The 14,270-nt window shown below is 46.2% G+C and overlaps 1 protein-coding gene across 6 annotated transcripts in view; it reads left to right on the top strand.

The window, feature by feature from the left end:
* LOC135390646 (uncharacterized) overlaps window positions 1-14,270 on the top strand; it is a 59,878-nt gene that overhangs the window by 43,063 nt on the left and 2,545 nt on the right. The window contains exon 1 of one of the 6 annotated variants that reach the window (XM_064620437.1): window positions 12,984-13,146. The exons of 2 other annotated variants lie outside the window; for them this stretch is intronic. The gene's annotated coding sequence lies outside the window, so the exon portion shown is untranslated. 3 more of the 6 variants (XM_064620441.1, XM_064620438.1, XM_064620439.1) reach the window with 3 other exon arrangements.

Raw genomic sequence — 14,270 nt, 5'->3', positions numbered from 1 at the left:
ACTGCTATAAATAGTCAGTATTTAGCGAATCATATTTGTTCAAACTATTCGAACTCCGAATGTATTTGTTAAAGAAAATAACGAAGTTTGAGAAACAGCAGAGGCCATTTCGCTGGGAAGCAAGACAGAGCTGTGTCACTGTCACTCGACACTTTTATGACCCAGGAATCTGGTCCGAAGCCTCCAATGGGGAAGGTGGCCGACTTCCCGGTCACAGGGAGAGGCTACCGTTTCCAGGAAAAGAAAACGGGGAATGCTCATGACGAAAAGGGGAGACTGGGACTCTGTGCTTCGTGCGAGCAGCACGTACTTGTATTCAGTTTTGTTATCAAGAGCTTCATTTATATATTCCTAGTGTGGTTATAATATACAGTTGTTTGTTGGTTGCGAATATTACTGAGTCGTCTGAGTTTGTTTCCTCGTCGACAATTTATTCGGCGATCGCGATCAACGTCATCTGTAACAGTATTCTTCTGCTTGGGCTGCAGCGGCAGAATCGTTCGCGATTCGTTTGAACGAAAACGATTCACTGTAACTCCCTAACACGGGAAAGGGATAACCGTTCTGGGAACACATCATGGTGCCAAGGATTCCCGTCATCCATGTAAAAACACGCACGTGCTGCATACCATCGGAGGCGACATTTCACGGTCGCGTGACGGCCATGCGCATATCGGAAACCGAAAGGATATTTCCTCGAAGTATCCGTGGGGCGATGATAATTCGGGGGGACCTTGCCGTCTGAGCATTAGCATAATGACGGGACGCATGGCTGATTCCCGACACTTTCGCTTTCACCTTCCAAGTGTTGCTGGTGTATGGTGAGGAGCGTTTTGCCGCTGCGTCTGCTCGAACAGGCGTCTGCAATCATTGTAACGGAAGCATCTCTGTATCCGTGATATTTTTTTTTTCCTTTGTGATCCGATTAGTGATCGCCGGAGGGGTTGCGGCTTTGAACTCAACCTATAGATAGGATGATGCCAGCAGCACTGGCGGTATGTTTTGCATTCATTAAGATGATTAGATGCGCGTACATTAATCGGTAATGTCACTCAAGGATAACCTAAAGTAGTGACAGTACACGGAGAGCAACTATAGCGACATGACCGAGAGGGCGAAGGTTCGGCTCGTTGGTGGTAGTTGAGGTTGTGGTGAAGTCTGGGAGGTGACACGGGTTCGAATCCTGTCACCGACTGTGCTGTCTTAGGTTTTCCCTTGGTTTTCGGGCACACTTTTCCAGACCAATGTCGGCACAGTTCCCCTTGAAGTCGGCCCCGGACGTATATACTACAGTGAACCCTCGGTAATATGACCTCCGATAATATGACATATGCGCTTTACGACCATACTCCTGATGGGGAACAACGCAGTGAAACCTCTGCAAATCCCCCTGTTAGTATGACAATTCCGCATTATGACCATAATTTTCGGGAACGACTGTGGTCATAATAACGAGGGTTCACTGTAATCACATCTGTCCCCTGCTCCTTCCTGTTGTCCTCTCTCCATATGCCCACGTCTGTACCCCGCTCGTAGCCACAGTTGCTTCGCGGCCCTAAAACGGGATAAAACAAGATATATAAAAAACGTGGAGGACATGAATTCTGAATCCTATTTGGTCTTGTGGCTAAGGAATGGCCCACAAATTCCTCGGACCGATGTGCACAAATCGGAATTCATGTTTAACGTGCTCAGAAGTGCACATTTCTCTCCCTTTTATTGTCGGGTCCCATTACATTCTTTTGTATCTCAATGGCAGTGTAAGCACCTGTGAAGGCAGGCAGACAGTAGCGGTAGCGGTTCTGAGGAAACGCGACGTCAGAACGCTGACGTCGCACTCTGTCTGCATGGTGTCCTCACGAATTTTCGATCCCCTAGATCTCCGCAGGAACCGAAAATCTCAATTTCGGTACAAAATTTCGAAAGAGTGCAGAGAATATTCGGTTGGTTTGGAGCCATTATTTACTTTTTTTTGCGACAAAAATTTTTGCTAAACGTCACTGTAGGAAACTAATCACGCTGCATTACAAAAAAGTGCACCTTGCATACCTGTTTATTGCCCCTTTAAGCTCCCTCACCACGATACGCTTCAGCACATGCGGCATCGTTGAAGGAAGTAATCAATGTTTCGAGTGCATAATAATATTGATTTTTTTAAAAAAATAGAAGGAATCCCTTTCCGATATGACGAAACGCTGGTCTCGTCAACGCCTTGAGAGCATGCCCCTGGCACGTACGCTAGTCTCTATCGCACAGTGTATGTGTTCAACGATGCTTAGCGCGCACCAGCAGCCTTGGTGGTTGCTGCTTTTCCTGGCTTCCCTTTGGCGAGTGTTTCAGCGCAGATAGCGCGACGTATACACCACCTTCAAGGCCTCTACTTTAAGCACTCTAACGGTGTCTGACGTGCTTCTCCGAGTGGGGGTCGCTTCGCAACGCCCATGGGCATCGCAGAACCGTGAAAACTGAAAAGCCTCCGTGCTCATGAGTCCTCGTGCTCGCCAGTGTATGATGCGGTTGATAGGCACTCGCTCCATGGTATTTTTGAACTCGATCATTCGGGGGCAGCATAGTAGCCAGAAAAAAAAATATATATAAATATTTTTTTTTGGGGGGGGGATGTTCTATGGGGGGCTTTACATGCCCCCATATGGCTTTCTATAGGACTTTTTCTATGGCTTTCTATGGGAGCTTTAGGGGGGTTTTGGGGGGAGCTTTACATGGGGAGGAGTTGTCTCCCTATCCCAAATGCACAACCAAAGGTACGATTTCGGAGGGGCGGGGGTTGAACCCCCCCCCCCTCCCTTGGCTACGGGGGTACTGAGGGTTCAGATTGGCATTAAAGTATTTGCGTTGCATTACACAGAGTGACGCGACAATGAAGTGACGATTAAGAATATATACGTATATGTATGAGTGCTTGAGCAGCACCTAGGGACGTGGTTCCATTGATTAATTTTCGAAGTGGAGTGCAAGTGTTTCGCATTATGACATTTTGTCATACAGCTGCTGTAGAAATTAAACCATCATGCTCCGAAGTACAAGCGTACTAATAGGCATAACATTCATTATCCGTATAGTTGCCCTTGTGCCATAAACACCAAAACAAACACACACTAATTATCCAGACGGAATGTTACCACTTGAAAGTATAATACGTACAATGCTGTCCTGAATCAGTGTACGAAACTATAGTATTCGGTACAGTCAGCATTGCTACCTCTACCCTTGTTGAACCTATATATGAGCGACACGAATTCAAGCCCGTCAACTGTAACAGAGTCCGTAGCCGGAGAAATCAGAGCGCCACCAGGCGCTTCCTATATACAGGGTGTTCAAAATTAAGCTTTCACTAGCACTTTATAAACAGGCGAACAAAAGAAAACTGGCTGCTATTTTTCTGTTCCTTGAGTAAGAAGCAGGTGCTCCATAACTAGCAGCACCGGTTTCTTACACAAGTAGCGTAAAGTTATCATCCGGTTTCCTGTCATCGCTGTGTTTGCGTAGCGCTCGTGAAAGCTTAATTTTGAACACCCTGTATAGTCCGAGAGTTTCGTTGTCGCCGCACTATACTAGTTGCGAGGAGCTACTGCACCAATAGGAATAGGGGCTTAGACGTTCAACAGGGCCATAGTATCCAACTTCTGCTGAGGGGACACACAAAGAGCCACACAGAGCTGCAGGTTGAAATGTGGACACGCGTTATACATATTCAAAGAACTTTTGATGGGCATTCCAAAGAACGGTTATTGAGACCCTCTCCCATCCAGGTCCACCTTCTAGCGTGCAATTACGTAATATTAATGTGACCCAACAGGTGGAATGCGCTGCTCGTTATAATTTTATGTCTCCATATCGGAGCGTGCGATCGCTAAACCCTTTTATGCGATGTCGCTATACAGCATTAATTCAGAAGGGAAAGATTTATAATCGCGCAACTTGTCGCAACCTGACGCATTGATGGCATATTTTGGATGGAAAGTACGAGCCCTAAGTACCGCATTTTTAGCTAATCAAATAAAGTGATTCGCATCGTACTGTGATTGATCACCGAAGGATCACTCTCCGGTACATGACATATGTGTGCACTACTCGTATCTAGGATCCCATTTTGGGGGGGAGTCATCTTTCGGCGGGAAATGCAGGCATTGTTGAAACTTTTGTCAGGCCCATTAGGGTACATAATGTTCAAAATCTCGAAACCTACCGACTCTCAACAAATATTGGGCGAGACTCTTTGGGGGCGCAAACGCCCACAACGCTGAATCCCGCTGATAACGTATGGAAAGACATATTTGCGAATTGAGTCTGAACGCAATCTATTGTCTCTGATCGGTGTACATAGTGGAGCAGTTGAAAAAACATTGACAGGGGGAGGTGCACATGGATGCACGCTTCCTCTTGTAATGTACAGATTAGAAAAGGGGGGAGGGGGGAAGAGACACAATGGAGATGTAGAGATCTTTCCTGGTCGATTTTGTGCACAATGCCGACTGTTTGGCTTAGGTCACCGGGTGAGCAGTGTGCTACGGAAGTGGACATTGTTTCCCACTTTGCGTTTCCGCCGCATTGGCGCTGTTGTCGCGGAATGTTTCAGGCAGAGCGTGAGTCTGCATCCTAGCTGAGGATGTGCGCTTTGTAAATTTACTGGAGAAGTTCCTTTTCGGTACTCTCTTTGTTACCCATTGTATGTAGCGGACGCGTAGACATCACGGTAAAAGTGCTTGTTTCTTTGAGTCTTCGAATTATTTGGCCCACATGTACAATGACTGTGCGGTTGTTCGTGTGCACCGCCACAAAAATTACCGCATTATTCCACTCCCCCTGCAGTCAGTTTAATCCGTTTGTTGGTTTTGTTTATTGGCCCTTTCGATACGATGCTGCCCCGTTGTTTTTCTGCGCCCGGTGTTAGCGCCACGAAGCAACTGTGGCTATGAGCGACGTACAGACGTGGACAGGCTAGCAGGCGAACAGGGGGCGTCCTGGGCCGACTTCAAGGGGAACTGTGCCGACATTCGAACCCGTTTCACCTCCCAGTCTAGGCATGGAAGGTGATCATCCTAACCACTATATACCACGCGAGCTGCTCGCGTCGTTGCTGGCGTAACGAATGTTAGTACGCACTGTAAGAAACAATATATTTGTTTGATAAGGCGCCCATAAGCCTCTGTAGCCGTAAGGGCATTGATATATTTTTCTTTCTTTTTTTTTTGCCACTTTCCGGACATAACCACTAGGAGAAAGCGAGAAAACTGGGATACTCCTCTCATTATGGTTCAAGTATCTCCCAGAAACCTGCGCTTAGAGATATTTCTCGATGGAGCAGGACCTTGTCTACCATGGTTGCCACCACATGATACCGTTTCGGCAGTGCAGTCCACTGCATGAAAGGTTGTAGATAACAAAGAAAAGTTTTGAGTTTTTTTATTTTTGTATTTCCTATGCCCAGTGGATCTTGACTAAACTCTCTCTCTCTACGCACTTATATTCAGCTCATAAAAAAAGAAAAAAACGTAAGTGTATGCTGGTATTCGCGTAGCAAAGTCGAGAACAGCATGCAATTCAGCACATCCCTACGACGTTTCCACAGCATCATAGCCGGCGTCATAATCGCCGGCCAGAGCTCGCAGTTTACTTTAGTACGATGCGAAAGCCCATTACGAAAGGAATAGCAAGTCGGCCTTTGCCTGATTAACCTTTCCTTGTTTTTTTTTTTTTCTCAATAAACATATCCCCCCCCTGTCGCAATTCAGCTCGGATTCAGCTTCGTCCACAGACTGTTTGCGAAAGGAGTGCTACCTCCTGCAACGAAGCACCATGAAAGCACATAGATCAGCATACAAGCAGGCGATACATGACTGCGTTACCGCTGCAGGTGGATATCCGGGTTTTTTTCTCCGTTTTCTTTTTTCCTCGGGCGACCTCTCCATCGCCATCATCATTGTGAGGAAGCTCCAAGAGATGACGTAATGGAATACAAAGAGTGACATCATCCACCGGAAGCGTTTCCCCCTCATTCGCCATCCGAAAAGGGTTCTGTGCCAATCATTTACATTCCTGGAAGAACGGAGAGGAAAAAGCAAATAAGCGCTTTTCTCCGGAATGACGGAGACGCTGTTTTTGTGCAATACTATGTGTGTGTATATATATTTGTAAGCGCCCCGCGCTGGATTCCCCGCGTATTTCTCTCGCATAGTTTTCGTTTCCAATATGCGTGCCAATATGCGAGGATTCGGGAGGATAAACTTCATACGCAGGTTTACCTTGTGGTTAGAGATATGCGCCGCGCCGATGTCGGGGAACCAAGTTTGGACTTTTCCTTTCGCAACTTAGAAAACTACAGGGCAGGGAAAAGGTAACGGATTTTTTTTTTTCCCTTTCCGTTACCGCCTCTGTTACTGGCCCATATTTGTTTGTGTTTCAGTTTCCGTTACCACCATCGTTGTTTTCGTTTCCGTAACCTTTCGCTTTCGGTTTTCGTTACCGCTCCACCCCACGCTTGTTTTCCTTCTTCTTGTTTGTTTTTTTGCAACAAGATGGCGCATGCTCGCTCTTGGAACCACTTGGAACTCAGTGTCGGTACTCTGAAGCGTTGCTCATTTAGTGACCCTAACCTAGTCGTCTCCCGGTGTCTCGCTGTCATACCTCATTATGGGATTTAGTTGCTTTCGCACAAGAGGAACCTTAGAGAGCATTGGGACAGCATACGATGCTTTCTAACACATTACACGATCGTTCACCACATGGTTCCCACTGGTCCTTGAGACCCTCGAGTACCCTGGAATTTGAAAATGTCATTTTCAAGGTCTGGAAAACCCCGGCATTTTTCCCGGTCCATTGAAAACCCTCGTTTGTTGCATGTTTTTGTTGTTTTCGTGGAACTCTTATAAAGCAAATTCCGCTTATACGGAGTCAGAACTATTGTTTCGAAATCGCGGGGGTTAGCACTCTTTGCAATAGGAATCAGTAGCAACGAATTAACGGTGCCTTCCGTTATGTTAATCAGTTTTCCTTCCTGTTCTATGATCTTTTACATTCAGGAGCCGCCAGTCACATTTGTGAACTGATCACTCTATTGTGCAGTCCCCGTGTATTCGCTCATGTGATACTATCTGTACATTATGAATATTTTGAGAAATATTAACCCTCTCGTCCGCTTTTAAATCCCAGGCAAAATGACGTCTGAGCCTTTAAACTCTCCTCACTGAAAGACCCTCGAGTTCTTGTTCCAAAATTCAGTGGGAATCATGTTACCAAATCCTGCAAGTGCGCCTTTCCGTTTCAGACATATTATTCCGGACACTTTGGAGCGAGCTTTGTGTCCATTATTCGTGTATCCGGCCATCCAGTTTGTTCACTGCGCGGCGGAACCACTCGTTCAATTTGTGCCGCGGGCTCCCCGTCTAAACATTTTGGTGTAAACGAATGTTTGTTTGTAAGAAAAAAAACAGGAGAAATTGAGCGAAATAAACGAAATACAAAATTGAAATATTGATTGATGAAATAAACGAATATAATTGAGTTACTCCTGAGCTGCTGCGTGCGTCGAAAGTAATCACACATTACGGAGCCTCCCATGAGCTAATTAAATGAGTTTTTTTTTTTTTTTTCTGCGCTAGAATTTCGCAATTTGTATAACAAAGTAGACGACATATGACTGTTTATGTGAAGGACAAAAGTCGTATATGCGCAAAACGGAACTCTGACAGCGCATCTAACGCGTACCGATGTTAAATTAAGAGTTCTCAGGCAGTTGACGAATGACACCGTTGACTATAGGTGAGATGAAGCTCCACATGAACAGTTTTAACCTTACTTCAATACAGCACCTTCTAAATGAATGCTAAACCATCTGCAAGACCAGTTGCTAAAAAAAGTCACGCACAGTTGAGAAAGTCGAACGTTCTCAAACGGACAATATATTGCAGACAGAATTTTAACCACAGCAGAGTGTATTGTTGCCTTGAAGTAGAAGGCACAGGCAAAAGCAGTTGCTTATTTATGAAAATATTTGATATGGTGATAAAAGTACCTAATTACTGGTAACTAACTGGTGACCGTGTATTAGAGACTGTCCTCACTTTACACACCTAACAACGACGTGCACTCATCTTGCTTGCTCTTCAAGGTCACCCTAAAAAGATTGGGAGGTGCTGAGTTCGAATCTTTCAACCTGCTGGTGCTGTCTGAGCTTGTATTGAGGTCCAAATATGCTACCGGGTGTTGCGAGCATTCAGTATATTCCTTTTACCCTCAGCAACTACTACGTCGCTTGAGGCTGTGCGTGAGATCAGTTATAGCCACAGTTGCTGCGCAGTGCTAACGCGGAATCGGAAAAAATAAAACTTGCACGTTGTCTCCGTAAATCACGCGTCCCCTCCGAAAGAAAACACATATTGCGTATTCGTAACGGTGCACCAGGAAAAAAAAAAAGGAGACAAAGTAGAGGAGAGAGTCTCATGTTCACCTGTCCATGTCCCATCCATCAAAAAAATGGGTGATCCTCACTCTTAGGTGAATTGTTAGGCGACTGTTAAAGAAGAGCTTTTGTGTCGTCAGGTCCGTCATCGATCACTCGTCCTGAAAGAACGCAAATCGATGCACGAAGGAAATGTCAGCACGACCTTGAAGCTTAGAACCCCGTTCGTTATAACAATATAGGGCACTCCAGTTTTGAGGAGGAAGTAATGAGAAAACGCCCGATATTGCTGCACGAAATTGAACTTTTCATCGGAATTCCTCAGTCCGCCCAATTTACGACTCAAGTGTCTGGGATAGTCATATTTGTCGCATTTCCGCGAAAGTTTTGGCAGAGAGAGAGAGAGAGATGCGTTGTGTAACACTCCATGCACGTGTTCATGTATGTGTCTGTGCAGTAAGGGATGACATATTTGAGGAACTGTTCATTTGCTCGTACAGTATAAGCGGTTGTGCCTTGGAAACAGAAAAGCCGCACCCGGTGCGCAACGCGCTGAAGAGAGAGAGAGGGAAAAAAGGGAAACGAATCCCGATGGTCCATTAGCCCATTAGAAAGGCACGTGCATGTGTTACGTGCGTACTACTTCCTCTTCTTTTTCTTTATTTTTTCTTTTTCTTTTTTTTGGCGACACAATCCAGCAGCACCAGAGGCATAGCAGAGAGAGAAAGTACTGAATGCAACAAACAGTTTGTCGTACAGAAAAAAAAAAAAAAAAAAAAAAAAAAAAAAAAAAAGAAACAAAGATCTAGTCAGCCATAAATCCTGTTCATGACACGAAAACATAGTGAACCCTCGTCATTATGACCATGGTCGTTCCCGAAATTTTTGGTCATAATGCGGAATTGTCATATTAACGGGGGGGGGGGGGGGTTCACAGCATTGTTCCCCAAGAGTATGGTCGTAAAGCGCGTATGTCAAGATTATCGGGGGTCATATTAACGAGGGTTCACTTTATTCGCTCGCCTCTTAGGCGATCAGCGAAGGCTTACTATGCTGGTGAGTTGTGCCACTTTTGGGCGGAAATTCCTCCGAGAAGATGCGCCGTCCTCGTTACTTGCACACTATTCGTAATCGATTTTTAAAGCGATGACGAAGACTAAGAATTGAGCCAAGAACATCCTTTATAGCAGCATGCGAGGGAAAAGTGTGTCGATGAGTGAGAAACCTTGAACTCTCGCTTCGCATGGCATCACATCCGGGACCCTCGGTAAAGAGGCACCCGTCAATGAAGATGCCTTTCCTCTTCTGGCTCCTACATCATTAAACAATCCTTCCGTGTTCGTAAATGAGAGACTGGGAATCAGGGGACTGAGCGAGAACATCAAGCACGCGAAAAAGCACAGCTTTACCGGATTGTTTTCTGGCACAATGAGCGGCAACCCACTGTTCCATTTACCACGGGATCATCGACGACAAACACTTGAGGTTCTACACTGGGAGATAGATTAGCATATCACACAGGACAGCCTCGAAAACAATCGCGTATCTTGCTTGCAGTGTTTGTGTGCGGTGGGATGCGTTTACTATGAAAGAGGAACGAATAGCCAGAAAAATGTTGGTTCGCTATTGATAAAAAGAGAAAACAATATAATCTGTTAGTGTATCAGTAATCATGTTGCAATCGTTGCTCACTGCTCCAGGAGTCCTATCTCCAGTTCTGCCTCCACTGCTGCTTATCTCCGGGAGTCTTAATAAGATAATGCCATTTCTGTGTGCAGTCTGCTGTCGAAATTTCGTGAGTGCTTGCCGCCACTATTTAAGTACCCGAGAGCATTTCAGTTTTCTCTTTTGATATTTGTTCGCGACCGCCGGTAAAAAAAGCTAGGATAGGTGATTATATTGGAGAGCGCCTTTCGAAGCAGCGATGGAAGAAAAGAAATAAATTGCTCGACGCATTCCCGATGCTCTTGCACCCATTCTACTGCAATTGCTTTTGTTGTGGAAATGGCGTCTATCTTTTGGTTTTCCTCTAATCGAGATCGGCATCAAGATCGAGATTGCTGCCCTCCGTTGTACTTGGGATAAAAGCACAATCTTCCTCCTCTAATGTGACTCTTCCCACTCAAGTAATATTTCTTCATTTCCCATCCCGTTTTCCTCACATTGCGATTTTGTTCCGCATCCTCCGATATCCCATATAGGCCCACAGTCATTCATCTCCATTTGGCACAAAAGGGACACATATTGAGTGAACCTTACGACTGTGCCGCGATGCAGAGTTCACAATTTCTGGGCGCTATTAACGTGGGTATTCCACCTTAGTGGTGAACGTTATACATCGGAAAGCGCAGTACTACCATCGAGTCCACAGCAGTGCAGCAGCAAACACAAGTAGCGGACCACTGCACAAAATAACACCCGACAGAAGGAAAATCCAGCGACGAAGCCACTGGTCAGGAATGGCGAATATTTCGAACACGATGTGCGTTTTCGTAGCTTTGTGAACTCGCTCATATTGATACGGGCCATAAGAATGACTCGAATGGTCTGGTTGTACGGCTGGCGTCAAAGTTAACTTCAACAGCGCTCCAGTCTGTGAAGTGGGGAAGAGCCACCCTGGCAGCGCCTTCATAACGAGGGTCACCCCTCGAACTGTAAATAGATGATCAAAACAGCCTCCGCCGTTATTTCTACTATGCACCACTAGCACCTGCATGCCGGAATGGCGTTAAAATTAACTCTGATGCGAGCTGTACGAGAAACCAGTCTGCCAGCAGGCATGGCCGATCGGGTAAATGCGGTAGTCAAGGTGGTGGGTTCCAATCCTACCATCAGTTGTGCTGTCTGTGATTTTTCCGGCAGACCTTCCAGACGAATGGTGGCACAGTTCCTCTTGAAGTCGGCCCAGGAGGCATACTAACACCTCCCCCCCCCTGTACTCCTCTTTCCTCTCTCCATCTGTCCACGTCTGTACGCCGCTCATAGCCACAGTTGCTTCGTGGCGCTAACAAGAAATAAAGAAAATCCAGTCTACTACGATAGGGTCACCGTCTTCGGCTGCCAAACAGCTGGGTAGCTTCCAAACCAGTAGCTGACATAACGTACCACCTCCATGTCAGCCACACAAATACCTCCTGCATTTTTTTCTTCACTTTTTTTTTTTAAACTACCATAACGCATTTCACGAAGAGAGACCACTGATGCCTGCGGTCACTGCGTCACCGATTGTGATATCCCTCCACAAGTATTCGTCGAATTAAGCTCTGGAAATCCTTGACCAGGAAGCTTTGCGCAGATAGAAATCTGAAAGAAGATCGCAATTTCGAGCAGACGTCAAGAATGGGAATACAAACCGCCGCATAATCAACAAACCAAAACTCGTTCGAGCAGCCTCTACAGATGGAGAAAGTGCTGCGGGTAACATGTTTCTCTGTCCAGGAAGACTTCAAGGTACATAATTTTTCATTCGGAGAAAGAAGATAAATTTCTCACGACTGCTGGGATTACTTAGCGTTGCGACGAGACTGGGATAAATCTTCGACGAGGCAGACCGCGTACGCGTGCTCAGGAATACGTGAAGTAAAGGGTCATGGCCAGGGCTGACCACGACTTGGGAGAGACAGTGTTCTCCAGAAATTTGCTGTGGCATTCAGTGTTCTGACTGCTCTGTATTTTATCTACTTTTGCTGGATAAAGGAAGTGTCATATCTGAAAACCGTTTTACGGAACACTATTTAGCACCGAAACTGAAAGAAGTCCTGCATGCTGGGGTTGCAACGTACTTCGTTCCAGGGCCGTTTCGGTCATGATGGGCATGTGTTCATGATCAATGATATCTTAGTACGTCAGGTGGTTTGAAGTGAGGTATTTGTCGGTCCTGCTGTGGAGGTGGGCGACTGTTTCATGTAAGATACGTTTCCTCTTCTTCCTCGAATTGACCTATCCCCGAGTCCATGACCAAACAAGCCTGAGCATGGGCTACACGAATTAGACGAACATAACGAACAACGAAGCTCAAACCAGCAAAACATTTTACTTCACGCAGAACCGCAATTATATACGTACACTAATCACAACTGTTCGTGGGAATTTGAGGAGGAGAGAACTCACTGGTTCTCTGTGAAGCAATGTTTCGCTGGTTTGAGCCTCGTTGTGTATGTTCGTCTAATTATTGTGGCCCACGCTCAGGCTTGTTTCATCGTGGATATCGTCCACCGGCCAGCCTGCGTTTATGCTACTTTATCCCTGGCTCTGTCACCTTCCACGATCAAAACATCCTTGACACATCGCTGTGGCCATTAAATCCATCTCCATCATGTTCCTTCCGAAGCAGCGACGCAATAATCTCGCGATCCATCACAACAAACAGAGCAGAATCCATTTCCTTCCAACAATCTGGCCAGGTAAGAACAACGAAAATCCATCACGCAACAAAGACCGACGGAGGTACTTGAACCCATCTACGCAGAAGCAGAAAAAGAAGGAATCTAACTTCGCTACCACTCTCACCATCTTCTTGGGATGCCCACAACCGGTTTGAGAGGAACGACTGAATTCCATCAGCAGCTCGGCAGTTCCCTTCCAGACAGTCTATAGCGATGGGCGCCAACTTTCACGTGCGCTCTTGGAACTGTTACCAAACATATGGCAAATCATCGTGACGTGAAGCTGTAACTCGGATTTTGTTTCCGTCGGATACGCGGGCTTCCCAATGGCACTCGAAAAAGGTTGGTGATGAGACCGACCTGTCCACGGTCGTTCAACATGCTTGGGCGAAGACGACGTGCTCTGCCGGCTTCAGTGTTGCGTTCTGTGCGTTGTGTTTACTCGCCGTTTCTGTGAATTGGGTCTTATGAAGATTGCAGTGCAGTGGTGCTAGAGTGGTCAACATGCTCGAAGACGTGCGTCTTTAATAGGGTATGGCGTAATCGTTTACGGTACTGCGGCGTAGCTGCTTGCAGCATGCCGAAAGGCGCGTTTTTTAAGAGTCCAAAAAGGCTGATGCTGCTGTGTACATTCAACGGCTATTTTATTATAACCACTGACGGCTCTCTTGCTTCGATTCCGTCGTGTTTTTTTTTTTTTTGGGGGGGGGGGGGGGGGTTCGTTCCTTTCGTGCTAAACGCGAAGTGCGTTGTATGCCACCCCTCTCTTGCTGCAACAAGTCGCGTCGCCGAGAAATACGCCTTGTCCACGCCAATAAAACGTCCTGGCATGGTTCGCCCTCACTTACGAGCACTTGCCCTGGGCAATAAGATTAGCGATTAATCTGTGCAAGCAGGTCATAAGTAGATATGGCGCTGTAAAAAGTAAACGCTCGAGGGTTAACGAGCTTACGTAAAGCTTTATTGCTCACCCCCACCTCTTTATCAGTCTACCTCAATTTCTTTCCTAGTAATCGGGATGAAAAATGGCGTTTCCTTTTGTGTCTTTCCGGGGAGCTTGCGCACCGTCAATTCAAGGTTAGAATCTTTTGGTTTGCTCAGCAGGCGGAAGCTAATTGGGAGAGAGGACGGACCAACCAAGTTACGGGGGGAAGCGCTTGCCTCTGCATTCCAGTCGTCGGGGGGGTGTGAGCGACCTGTCAATCGGTGCTCGCAGATTTCACACTTCAATGATATGACGTCACGATTCACGGTCGCTGTAACACTTGATGAGTAATACCAGTGTTTTGCAGGGTTTTGTTTTTCTCTTTAAACGCAGTGCTGTCTGCACTGTCATTTGTATCGCACTCAGGTGAAGGTTGTTCAAAGGGTGCAATAACTCCAGTACATTCTGATTCGAGGTTTTACGTTGCGACACAACTGTGATCATGCGCGCCAGTAAGTTCTGACAGCGTGTGCTTAGTGTT

This window comes from Ornithodoros turicata, chromosome 4 (assembly GCF_037126465.1).
Source record: "Ornithodoros turicata isolate Travis chromosome 4, ASM3712646v1, whole genome shotgun sequence".
NCBI lineage: Eukaryota > Metazoa > Arthropoda > Arachnida > Ixodida > Argasidae > Ornithodoros > Ornithodoros turicata.
This window is presented reverse-complemented; position numbering and strand designations above follow the sequence as displayed.